Below are 14,349 nucleotides of genomic sequence, written 5' to 3'. Positions count from 1 at the left end.
TAATGTTTTATATAAATTTCAATATATATCGCTAAAAAGTATTTAATACCGTAAATGCCATTAAAAAAATACTTGATATATTATTGGTTATATGAAACTAAGACATTTCGCAGCATTCGTTTTAGGTATAAAAATAAATTTATTGAAGGAATTGATATATGCCAGTAAAATGGTGTATTTTTAATTTCTTTCAATAAAAACATATATGACAAAATTAACAAACCAATATATAAAACTCTAAGCGGTGGATCACTCGGCTCATGGGTCGATGAAGAACGCAGCAAACTGTGCGTCATCGTGTGAACTGCAGGACACATGAACATCGACATTTTGAACGCATATCGCAGTCCATGCTGTTATGTACTTTAATTAATTTTATAGTGCTGCTTGGACTACATATGGTTGAGGGTTGTAAGACTATGCTAATTAAGTTGTTTATACAAATTTTATAATGAAATTTTATAAGCATATGGTATATTATTGGATAATAATAATTTAATTATTTTATTCATAATATTAACAAATATATGAAAAACATTATCTCACATTAGTAAATTAATTTGAATGTGAAAAACGAAGAGAAATATTTTCTTTTTCAATCAAATAATACTGAGAAATGTCTAGCATAAAAAATTTATCTAGAATTGTCTCTTATTAACGATTAGAAAATAGAAAGCCGTTGACTATATTATTATTCTTCGTTGATTCGTTAGACCAAACAAATGCCATACAAATATATATATATATAAATATAACGAATTTAATAAAATGTTTTATCATTATATATAAAGAATTAATTGCAAATAAAAGTTATACACAACCTCAACTCATATGGGACTACCCCCTGAATTTAAGCATATTAATTAGGGGAGGAAAAGAAACTAACCAGGATTTTCTTAGTAGCGGCGAGCGAAAAGAAATCAGTTCAGCACTAAGTCACTTTGTCTATATGGCAAATGTGAGATGCAGTGTATGGAGCGTCAATATTCTAGTATGAGAAATTAACGATTTAAGTCCTTCTTAAATGAGGCCATTTACCCATAGAGGGTGCCAGGCCCGTATAACGTTAATGATTACTAGATGATGTTTCCAAAGAGTCGTGTTGCTTGATAGTGCAGCACTAAGTGGGTGGTAAACTCCATCTAAAACTAAATATAACCATGAGACCGATAGTAAACAAGTACCGTGAGGGAAAGTTGAAAAGAACTCTGAATAGAGAGTTAAACAGTACGTGAAACTGCTTAGAGGTTAAGCCCGATGAACCTGAATATCCGTTATGGAAAATTCATCATTAAAATTGTAATATTTAAACAATATTATGATAATAGTGTGCATTTTTTCCATATAAGGACATTGTAATCTATTAGCATACAAAATTTATCATAAAATATAACTTATAGTTTATTCAAATTAATTTGCTTGCATTTTAACACAGAATAAATGTTATTAATTTGATAAAGTGCTGATAGATTTATATGAATACAGTGCGTTAATTTTTCGGAATTATATAATGGCATAATTATCATTGATTTTTGTGTTTATTATATGCACTTGTATGATTAACAATGCGAAAGATTCAGGATACCTTCGGGACCCGTCTTGAAACACGGACCAAGGAGTCTAACATATGTGCAAGTTATTGGGATATAAACCTAATAGCGTAATTAACTTGACTAATAATGGGATTAGTTTTTTAACTATTTATAGCTAATTAACACAATCCCGGGGCGTTCTATATAGTTATGTATAATGATATTTATATTATTTATGCCTCTAACTGGAACGTACCTTGAGCATATATGCTGTGACCCGAAAGATGGTGAACTATACTTGATCAGGTTGAAGTCAGGGGAAACCCTGATGGAAGACCGAAACAGTTCTGACGTGCAAATCGATTGTCAGAATTGAGTATAGGGGCGAAAGACCAATCGAACCATCTAGTAGCTGGTTCCTTCCGAAGTTTCCCTCAGGATAGCTGGTGCATTTTAATGTTATATAAAATAATCTTATCTGGTAAAGCGAATGATTAGAGGCCTTAGGGTCGAAACGATCTTAACCTATTCTCAAACTTTAAATGGGTAAGAACCTTAACTTTCTTGATATGAAGTTCAAGGTTATGATATAATGTGCCCAGTGGGCCACTTTTGGTAAGCAGAACTGGCGCTGTGGGATGAACCAAACGTAATGTTACGGTGCCCAAATTAACAACTCATGCAGATACCATGAAAGGCGTTGGTTGCTTAAAACAGCAGGACGGTGATCATGGAAGTCGAAATCCGCTAAGGAGTGTGTAACAACTCACCTGCCGAAGCAACTAGCCCTTAAAATGGATGGCGCTTAAGTTGTATACCTATACATTACCGCTAAAGTAGATGATTTATATTACTTGTGATATAAATTTTGAAACTTTAGTGAGTAGGAAGGTACAATGGTATGCGTAGAAGTGTTTGGCGCAAGCCTGCATGGAGCTGCCATTGGTACAGATCTTGGTGGTAGTAGCAAATAATCGAATGAGACCTTGGAGGACTGAAGTGGAGAAGGGTTTCGTGTGAACAGTGGTTGATCACGAGTTAGTCGGTCCTAAGTTCAAGGCGAAAGCCGAAAATTTTCAAGTAAAACACAAATGCCATACAAATATATTATATTATATAAATCAAGCTAATTAATATACTTGAATAATTTTGAACGAAAGGGAATACGGTTCCAATTCCGTAACCTGTTGAGTATCCGTTTGTTATTAAATATGGGCCTCGTGCTCATCCTGGCAACAGGAACGACCATAAAGAAGCCGTCGAGAGATATCGGAAGAGTTTTCTTTTCTGTTTTATAGCCGTACTACCATGGAAGTCTTTCGCAGAGAGATATGGTAGATGGGCTAGAAGAGCATGACATATACTGTTGTGTCGATATTTTCTCCTCGGACCTTGAAAATTTATGGTGGGGACACGCAAACTTCTCAACAGGCCGTACCAATATCCGCAGCTGGTCTCCAAGGTGAAGAGTCTCTAGTCGATAGAATAATGTAGGTAAGGGAAGTCGGCAAATTAGATCCGTAACTTCGGGATAAGGATTGGCTCTGAAGATTGAGATAGTCGGGCTTGATTGGGAAACAATAACATGGTTTATGTGCTCGTTCTGGGTAAATAGAGTGTCTGGCATTTATGTTGGTCACTTGTTCCCCGGATAGTTTAGTTACGTAGCCAATTGTGGAACTTTCTTGCTAAAATTTTTAAGAATACTAATTGGGTTAAACCAATTAGTTCTTATTAATTATAACGATTATCAATTAACAATCAATTCAGAACTGGCACGGACTTGGGGAATCCGACTGTCTAATTAAAACAAAGCATTGTGATGGCCCTAGCGGGTGTTGACACAATGTGATTTCTGCCCAGTGCTCTGAATGTCAAAGTGAAGAAATTCAAGTAAGCGCGGGTCAACGGCGGGAGTAACTATGACTCTCTTAAGGTAGCCAAATGCCTCGTCATCTAATTAGTGACGCGCATGAATGGATTAACGAGATTCCTACTGTCCCTATCTACTATCTAGCGAAACCACAGCCAAGGGAACGGGCTTGGAATAATTAGCGGGGAAAGAAGACCCTTTTGAGCTTGACTCTAATCTGGCAGTGTAAGGAGACATAAGAGGTGTAGAATAAGTGGGAGATATTAGACTTCGGTTTGGTATCGCCAATGAAATACCACTACTCTTATTGTTTCCTTACTTACTTGATTAAATGGAACGTGTATCATTTCCTAGCCATTATACGGATATATTTATTATATCTTATGGTATTGGGTTTTGATGCAAGCTTCTTGATCAAAGTATCACGAGTTTGTTATATAATCGCAAACAAATTCTTTAATAAAACGGTGCATTTATGTATTTTTGATTTGAAAATTTGGTATAACTCCAATTACTCAGGTATGATCCAATTCAAGGACATTGCCAGGTAGGGAGTTTGACTGGGGCGGTACATCTCTCAAATAATAACGGAGGTGTCCCAAGGCCAGCTCAGTGCGGACAGAAACCACACATAGAGCAAAAGGGCAAATGCTGACTTGATCTCGGTGTTCAGTACACACAGGGACAGCAAAAGCTCGGCCTATCGATCCTTTTGGTTTAAAGAGTTTTTAACAAGAGGTGTCAGAAAAGTTACCATAGGGATAACTGGCTTGTGGCGGCCAAGCGTTCATAGCGACGTCGCTTTTTGATCCTTCGATGTCGGCTCTTCCTATCATTGTGAAGCAAAATTCACCAAGCGTTGGATTGTTCACCCATGCAAGGGAACGTGAGCTGGGTTTAGACCGTCGTGAGACAGGTTAGTTTTACCCTACTAATGACAAAACGTTGTTGCGACAGCATTCCTGCGTAGTACGAGAGGAACCGCAGGTACGGACCAATGGCACAATACTTGTTCGAGCGAACAGTGGTATGACGCTACGTCCGTTGGATTATGCCTGAACGCCTCTAAGGTCGTATCCGTGCTGGACTGCAATGATAAATAAGGGGCAATTTGCATTGTATGGCTTCTAAACCATTTAAAGTTTATAATTTACTTTATAAACGACAATGGATGTGATGCCAATGTAATTTGTAACATAGTAAATTGGGAGGATCTTTGATCACCTGATGCCGCGCTAGTTACATATAAAAGCATTATTTAATACAATGACAAAGCCTAGAATCAATTGTAAACGACTTTTGTAACAGGCAAGGTGTTGTAAGTGGTTGAGCAGCTGCCATACTGCGATCCACTGAAGCTTATCCTTTGCTTGATGATTCGATAATAAAGATGTTGCAAGCGGCATAATAATTTATGCTTGCTTGCAACGGCGCGCCACTTTGTGGTTAGCAAAAGGTCTAGTAATATAAGAGACCTATAAAAAAATCAATATATTATTATAAATAAATATTGAACAAACAAAATGCATCGTCATCTTTATTAGTGACGCGATGATAAAGTGGCAAACATATTCCATGTATAAATATTCCTATGGTATTTTGATAATGCAAGTAAAGAGGACATATATAAAAGTAAGTATATGTTCCTCCAATGGTAGCAGCGGTTGGTTGGTTGGTGTCTGCTCCTCTTATTGTTCAAAACTTATGTTATGGTAGCAAGTCTGTATCGTCATATTATTAGTGACGCGAAAAATTAGTGGCAAACAATATTCGATGTATAAATATTCCTATGGTATTAATATTCAAATGAAGAGACCATTTAAATAAAGAGGACATATATAAAAGTAAGTATATGTTCCTCCAATGGTAGCAGCGGTTGGTTGGTTGGTGTCTGCTCCTCTTATTGTTCAAAACTTATGTTATGGTAGCAAGTCTGTATCGTCATATTATAAGTGACGCGAAAAATTAATGGCAAACATATTCGATGTATATAAATATTCCTATGGTATTCAAATTCAAGTAAAGAGACCATTAAAGTACAGAGAGAGGCCATATAATAAGTAAGTATATGTTCCTCCAATGGTAGCAGTGGTTGGTTGGTTGGTTGGTTGGCGGCTGCTCCTCTTATTGTTCAAAACTTATGTTATGGTAGCAAGTCTGTATCGTCATATTATAAGTGACGCGAAAAATTAGTGGCAAACATATTCGATGTATAAATATTCCTATGGTATTGAAATTCAAATAAAGAGACCATTAAAATAAAGAGGACATATATAAAAGTAAGTAATGGTAGCGGCGGTTGGTTGGTTGGCGGCTGCTCTTATTGTTCAAAACTTATGTTATCAATATGAGTTTGGCAATACAATAAAGAAGACCAATCTAATCCATATAAGACTAAATGGATTATATGGATATGCTTAGGAAACCCATATATTAATAAAAAAAAATTTATGTATAGAAAATTATACATATATGTATTTATATAAATGAATCGTATGGATATGGCTTATAGTAGATATAATACCTTTAAGGCATATTAATGTATAATATAGTAAATATATATACGTTGAAATATAAATGCATTTTTATATATATGGCAGCATATAAGTGTCATATGAAAAATAATAGAGTTTACCCATATATCACTGAAATGAGATATATAAACCTAGTGAGGGGCGGCACTAGTGAATGAATCGTATAGATATGGCTTACAGGTATAATACCTATATGTCATAATATGGTTTAATATTATAAATATACATTGAAATATGAATGAATTGTATAGATATGGCTTTTAAATGCCATATGCATAAGAATAAATAGAATGATTAACACTTATATCACTGAAATAAGATATAAAAACCTAGTGAAGGGTGGCACTAGTACTGTAAACATGATTTTGGCAGAGCTCGGGGTAAAAAACTACTATAGGGAGGTGGTCGTTGGCGGGCCCCTCCTCGTATTGGTCAAAACCTATGTTATACATATGAGGTTGTCAATACTATAAAGAACGCCAAGCATATCCATATAAATGTATGGATATGCATACAAATCCATACAAAAGTGAAAAAAAAATAATGTATTGAAAAATATACATATATTTATATAAGTGAATCGTATGGATATGTCTTATAGGTATAATACCTATAAGGCATAACAATGTATAATCTAGCAAATATACATCGAAATATGCAGGAATTGTATAGATATGGCATATAAATGCCATATACATAAGAATAAATTGTATATCAATGCAATAAGATATATAAACCTAGTGAGGGGCGGCACTAGTAAATGAATCGTATGGATATGGCTTATAGGTATAATACCTATAAGGCATAATAATGTATAATATAATAAATATACATTAAAACATGATTGAATTATATAGATATGGCATATAAATGCCATATACTTAAGAATAAATGGTAAAATTTACCCGTATATCACTTAAACACGATATATAAACCTAGTGAGGGTGACGCTAGTACTGTAAACATGCTTTTGGAAGATAATGGGTCCAAAAACTACTATAGGGAGGTGGTCGTTGGCGGGCCCCTCCTCGTATTGGTCAAAACCTATGTTATGCATATAAGTTTGTCAATACTATTAAGACCGCCAAGCATATCCATATAAATGTATGGATATGCATAAAAATCCATACAAAAGTGAAAAAAAATAATGTATTGAAAAATATACATATATTTATATAAGTGAATCGTATGGATATGGCTTATAGGTATAATACCTATAAGGCATAACAATGTATAATCTAGCAAGTATACATCGAAATATGAAGGAATTGTATAGATATGGCATATAAATGCCATATACATAAGAATAAATTGTATATCAATGCAATAAGATATATAAACCTAGTGAGGGGCGGCACTAGTAAATGAATCGTATGGATATGGCTTATAGGTATAATACCTATAAGGCATAATAATGTATAATATAATAAATATACATTAAAACATGATTGAATTATATAGATATGGCATATAAATGCCATATACTTAAGAATAAATGGTAAAATTTACCCGTATATCACTGAAACACGATATATAAACCTAGTGAGGGTGACACTAGTACTGTAAACATGCTTTTAGAAGATCATGGGTCCAAAAACTACTATAGGGAGGTGGTCGTTGGCGGGCCCCTCCTCGTATTGGTCAAAACCTATGTTATGCATATAAGTTTGTCAATACTATTAAGACCGCCAAGCATATCCATATAAATGTATGGATATGCATAAAAATCCATACAAAAGTGAAAAAAAATAATGTATTGAAAAATATACATATATTTATATAAGTGAATCGTATGGATATGGCTTATAGGTATAATACCTATAAGGCATAACAATGTATAATCTAGCAAGTATACATCGAAATATGAAGGAATTGTATAGATATGGCATATAAATGCCATATAAATAAGAATAAATTGTATATCAATGCAATAAGATATATAAACCTAGTGAGGGGCGGCACTAGTAAATGAATCGTATGGATATGGCTTATAGGTATAATACCTATAAGGCATAATAATGTATAATATAATAAATATACATTAAAATATGATTGAATTATATAGATATGGCATATAAATGCCATATACTTAAGAATAAATGGTAAAATTTACCCGTATATCACTTAAACACGATATATAAACCTAGTGAGGGTGACGCTAGTACTGTAAACATGCTTTTGGAAGATAATGGGTCCAAAAACTACTATAGGGAGGTGGTCGTTGGCGGGCCCCTCCTCGTATTGGTCAAAACCTATGTTATGCATATAAGTTTGTCAATACTATTAAGACCGCCAAGCATATCCATATAAATGTATGGATATGCATAAAAATCCATACAAAAGTGAAAAAAATAATGTATTGAAAAATATACATATATTTATATAAGTGAATCGTATGGATATGGCTTATAGGTATAATACCTATAAGGCATAACAATGTATAATCTAGCAAGTATACATCGAAATATGAAGGAATTGTATAGATATGGCATATAAATGCCATATACATAAGAATAAATTGTATATCAATGCAATAAGATATATAAACCTAGTGAGGGGCGGCACTAGTAAATGAATCGTATGGATATGGCTTATAGGTATAATACCTATAAGGCATAATAATGTATAATATAATAAATATACATTAAAACATGATTGAATTATATAGATATGGCATATAAATGCCATATACTTAAGAATAAATGGTAAAATTTACCCGTATATCACTGAAACACGATATATAAACCTAGTGAGGGTGACACTAGTACTGTAAACATGCTTTTAGAAGATCATGGGTCCAAAAACTACTATAGGGAGGTGGTCGTTGGCGGGCCCCTCCTCGTATTGGTCAAAACCTATGTTATGCATATAAGTTTGTCAATACTATTAAGACCGCCAAGCATATCCATATAAATGTATGGATATGCATAAAAATCCATACAAAAGTGAAAAAAAATAATGTATTGAAAAATATACATATATTTATATAAGTGAATCGTATGGATATGGCTTATAGGTATAATACCTATAAGGCATAACAATGTATAATCTAGCAAGTATACATCGAAATATGAAGGAATTGTATAGATATGCCATATAAATGCCATATAAATAAGAATAAATTGTATATCAATGCAATAAGATATATAAACCTAGTGAGGGGCGGCACTAGTAAATGAATCGTATGGATATGGCTTATAGGTATAATACCTATAAGGCATAATAATGTATAATATAATAAATATACATTAAAACATGATTGAATTATATAGATATGGCATATAAATGCCATATACTTAAGAATAAATGGTAAAATTTACCCGTATATCACTTAAACACGATATATAAACCTAGTGAGGGTGACGCTAGTACTGTAAACATGCTTTTGGAAGATAATGGGTCCAAAAACTACTATAGGGAGGTGGTCGTTGGCGGGCCCCTCCTCGTATTGGTCAAAACCTATGTTATGCATATAAGTTTGTCAATACTATTAAGACCGCCAAGCATATCCATATAAATGTATGGATATGCATAAAAATCCATACAAAAGTGAAAAAAAATAATGTATTGAAAAATATACATATATTTATATAAGTGAATCGTATGGATATGGCTTATAGGTATAATACCTATAAGGCATAACAATGTATAATCTAGCAAGTATACATCGAAATATGAAGGAATTGTATAGATATGGCATATAAATGCCATATACATAAGAATAAATTGTATATCAATGCAATAAGATATATAAACCTAGTGAGGGGCGGCACTAGTAAATGAATCGTATGGATATGGCTTATAGGTATAATACCTATAAGGCATAATAATGTATAATATAATAAATATACATTAAAACATGATTGAATTATATAGATATGGCATATAAATGCCATATACTTAAGAATAAATGGTAAAATTTACCCGTATATCACTGAAACACGATATATAAACCTAGTGAGGGTGACACTAGTACTGTAAACATGCTTTTAGAAGATCATGGGTCCAAAAACTACTATAGGGAGGTGGTCGTTGGCGGGCCCCTCCTCGTATTGGTCAAAACCTATGTTATGCATATAAGTTTGTCAATACTATTAAGACCGCCAAGCATATCCATATAAATGTATGGATATGCATAAAAATCCATACAAAAGTGAAAAAAAATAATGTATTGAAAAATATACATATATTTATATAAGTGAATCGTATGGATATGGCTTATAGGTATAATACCTATAAGGCATAACAATGTATAATCTAGCAAGTATACATCGAAATATGAAGGAATTGTATAGATATGCCATATAAATGCCATATAAATAAGAATAAATTGTATATCAATGCAATAAGATATATAAACCTAGTGAGGGGCGGCACTAGTAAATGAATCGTATGGATATGGCTTATAGGTATAATACCTATAAGGCATAATAATGTATAATATAATAAATATACATTAAAATATGATTGAATTATATAGATATGGCATATAAATGCCATATACTTAAGAATAAATGGTAAAATTTACCCGTATATCACTGAAACACGATATATAAACCTAGTGAGGGTGACACTAGTACTGTAAACATGCTTTTAGAAGATCATGGGTCCAAAAACTACTATAGGGAGGTGGTCGTTGGCGGGCCCCTCCTCGTATTGGTCAAAACTTATGTTATGCGTATGCATATGATTTTGTCAATACTATAAAGAAAACTTGTTTTGTACATACAAAACTAAATGAATTATATGGATATTGAAAAATAAATGGGTGGTTGGCAAAGAGAATTGAAAATACCCGAATTGAAGATATTGGGTTCAAAAACTACTATAGGGTGGTGTAGCAAATAAAGTTAAGACCATATATCCATATAATGGATATACACATGTATTCTCTTATTATAAGAAAGAATACCATATGGTTGGTTGGTAAAGATAATTGAAAATACCCGAATTGAAGATTACGGGTTCAAAAACTATTATATGGTGATGTAGCAAATAAAATGAAGATGATATATCCATATAATGGAAATATATGTGTATTCACTTATTATAAGAGAGAGTTTCAAATGGTTTGGTGGCAAAGACAATTGAAAATACCCGAATTAAAGATAATGGGTCCAAAAACTACTATAGGATGGTCAATGGGCCGGCCATCTCCTATTGACAATAGTCGGTAGATAAGATATTATCCGTCAAATTTGTTTCTGTGTTCATTTATGAATATGGGACTTGGCTCCGCGGTTAATATTTTAAGCCCAAGATAATAAAGTCGAAACAAAGGCCAAGTGTTTCTATTATACATAGAATAACAAATTGTTTCCCAATTTTATCGTTAATAAACCTATTTAAAACCAAAAGAGGCAGGATTGCTAGATATACATTGTAAATGTATATTTGACCTTTCTGCCTCTATCTTAACTATTTAATATTAGTTTACACAAAAAAAGGCGTAAAAGCGAATTATAAATATATTTTATTATTAAAGTACATATCATATATGCGCTCGGTTTTATATTATATATTACCAAAGAGTCTATATGAATATATACAGATAAATTTTAAATTTATCATCAAAATACAAATGATTTAACTCAATATTATATATCGGTTAAACAAAAATTGTACATGTGTGGATACAATAATGACGTATGTCGAACAAAAATGATATTTTAGAATGAAATATGCATATATAAAGAAAATATTATTACATATTACAAAATATTGTGTTTTAAAGAAGATAAGATATTTCTTTTTTTTAAACATCAATAATTAAAAAACTTGTTATTATTAGTGGCGAAACAAGTATATATTGAAAACAAACGTATACGAATGCTATATAAAAATGGCCGTATTCGATAGAAAACAATCTATAAAATTTATATTGCTAATTTCTATTCAAAAATATGAATGAAATATGAATAAAAACATTATTCTGGTTGATCCTGCCAGTAGTTATATGCTTGTCTCAAAGATTAAGCCATGCATGTCTAAGTACACACGAATTAAAAGTGAAACCGCAAAAGGCTCATTATATCAGTTATGGTTCCTTAGATCGTTAACAGTTACTTGGATAACTGTGGTAATTCTAGAGCTAATACATGCAATTAAAACATGAACCTTATGGGACATGTGCTTTTATTAGGCTAAAACCAAGCGATCGCAAGATCGTTATATTGGTTGAACTCTAGATAACATGCAGATCGTATGGTCTTGTACCGACGACAGATCTTTCAAATGTCTGCCCTATCAACTTTTGATGGTAGTATCTAGGACTACCATGGTTGCAACGGGTAACGGGGAATCAGGGTTCGATTCCGGAGAGGGAGCCTGAGAAACGGCTACCACATCTAAGGAAGGCAGCAGGCGCGTAAATTACCCACTCCCAGCTCGGGGAGGTAGTGACGAAAAATAACAATACAGGACTCATATCCGAGGCCCTGTAATTGGAATGAGTACACTTTAAATCCTTTAACAAGGACCAATTGGAGGGCAAGTCTGGTGCCAGCAGCCGCGGTAATTCCAGCTCCAATAGCGTATATTAAAGTTGTTGCGGTTAAAACGTTCGTAGTTGAACTTGTGCTTCATACGGGTAGTACAACTTACAATTGTGGTTAGTACTATACCTTTATGTATGTAAGCGTATTACCGGTGGAGTTCTTACATGTGCTTAGATACTTGTATTTTTTCATATGTTCCTCCTATTTAAAAACCTGCATTAGTGCTCTTAAACGAGTGTTATTGTGGGCCGGTACAATTACTTTGAACAAATTAGAGTGCTTAAAGCAGGCTTCAAATGCCTGAATATTCTGTGCATGGGATAATGAAATAAGACCTCTGTTCTGCTTTCATTGGTTTTCAGATCAAGAGGTAATGATTAATAGAAGCAGTTTGGGGGCATTAGTATTACGACGCGAGAGGTGAAATTCTTGGACCGTCGTAAGACTAACTTAAGCGAAAGCATTTGCCAAAGATGTTTTCATTAATCAAGAACGAAAGTTAGAGGTTCGAAGGCGATCAGATACCGCCCTAGTTCTAACCATAAACGATGCCAGCTAGCAATTGGGTGTAGCTACTTTTATGGCTCTCTCAGTCGCTTCCCGGGAAACCAAAGCTTTTGGGCTCCGGGGGAAGTATGGTTGCAAAGCTGAAACTTAAAGGAATTGACGGAAGGGCACCACCAGGAGTGGAGCCTGCGGCTTAATTTGACTCAACACGGGAAAACTTACCAGGTCCGAACATAAGTGTGTAAGACAGATTGATAGCTCTTTCTCGAATCTATGGGTGGTGGTGCATGGCCGTTCTTAGTTCGTGGAGTGATTTGTCTGGTTAATTCCGATAACGAACGAGACTCAAATATATTAAATAGATATCTTCAGGATTATGGTGTTGAAGCTTATATAGCCTTCATTCATGGTGGCAGTAAAATGTTTATTGTGTTTGAATGTGTTTATATAAGTGGAGCCGTACCTGTTGGTTTGTCCCATTATAAGGACACTAGCTTCTTAAATGGACAAATTGCGTCTAGCAATAATGAGATTGAGCAATAACAGGTCTGTGATGCCCTTAGATGTCCTGGGCTGCACGCGCGCTACAATGAAAGTATCAACGTGTATTTCCTAGACCGAGAGGTCCGGGTAAACCGCTGAACCACTTTCATGCTTGGGATTGTGAACTGAAACTGTTCACATGAACTTGGAATTCCCAGTAAGTGTGAGTCATTAACTCGCATTGATTACGTCCCTGCCCTTTGTACACACCGCCCGTCGCTACTACCGATTGAATTATTTAGTGAGGTCTCCGGACGTGATCACTGTGACGCCTTGTGTGTTACGGTTGTTTCGCAAAAGTTGACCGAACTTGATTATTTAGAGGAAGTAAAAGTCGTAACAAGGTTTCCGTAGGTGAACCTGCGGAAGGATCATTATTGTTTAATATCCTTACCGTTAATAAAAAAATTTGTTTTTATTATAATAACATTATTATAGTAATACAAATAAAATATTAAATTGCCAAAAATATGATCTATATATATATAGATCAAATACAATTTCGAAAAAGCAAGTCGAAATATAATAATTGTAATAAGAAATATATAATATATAAATATATTATTGCAATAAATAAGAGAAATAAATAAGCAAGAAAGCAAAAGCAAAACAAATAACAAATTCGAACAAGCAAATCGAAATTATTTGATATTATTATTATATTGTATATTAAATGCAATTAATAAAACACTGTGTGTATATGGACCATAATATACACGCGTTGCGATATGTATTGTTCATCTCAGTTATGCGCATACATTGGATAATGCAACAACCTAAAATGTACAATGTTGTACCTGATTAATACAGGTTAATGTTTTATATAAATTTCAATATATATCGCTAAAAAGTATTTAATACCG

General features: G+C 33.6%; 3 non-coding genes across 3 annotated transcripts; all 3 read left to right on the top strand.

The window, feature by feature from the left end:
* The first annotated feature begins 233 nt into the window (after positions 1-233).
* On the top strand, positions 234-412 carry LOC139353847 (5.8S ribosomal RNA). The gene has a single exon (XR_011604975.1). It is a non-coding gene; the product is annotated as a 5.8S ribosomal RNA (ribosomal RNA).
* A 405-nt stretch (positions 413-817) lies between these two features.
* LOC139353795 (large subunit ribosomal RNA) lies at positions 818-4,787 on the top strand. Its single transcript, XR_011604935.1, has one exon. It is a non-coding gene; the product is annotated as a large subunit ribosomal RNA (ribosomal RNA).
* A 7,081-nt stretch (positions 4,788-11,868) lies between these two features.
* LOC139353772 (small subunit ribosomal RNA) lies at positions 11,869-13,863 on the top strand. The gene has a single exon (XR_011604911.1). It is a non-coding gene; the product is annotated as a small subunit ribosomal RNA (ribosomal RNA).
* Positions 13,864-14,349: the final 486 nt, after the last annotated feature.

The sequence above is a fragment of the Drosophila suzukii genome, chromosome Y (assembly GCF_043229965.1).
Source record: "Drosophila suzukii chromosome Y, CBGP_Dsuzu_IsoJpt1.0, whole genome shotgun sequence".
In the NCBI taxonomy this organism is placed as follows: Eukaryota; Metazoa; Arthropoda; class Insecta; order Diptera; family Drosophilidae; genus Drosophila; species Drosophila suzukii.
Note: the sequence above shows the minus strand (reverse complement) of the source record. Positions and strands in the feature narration are given on the sequence as shown.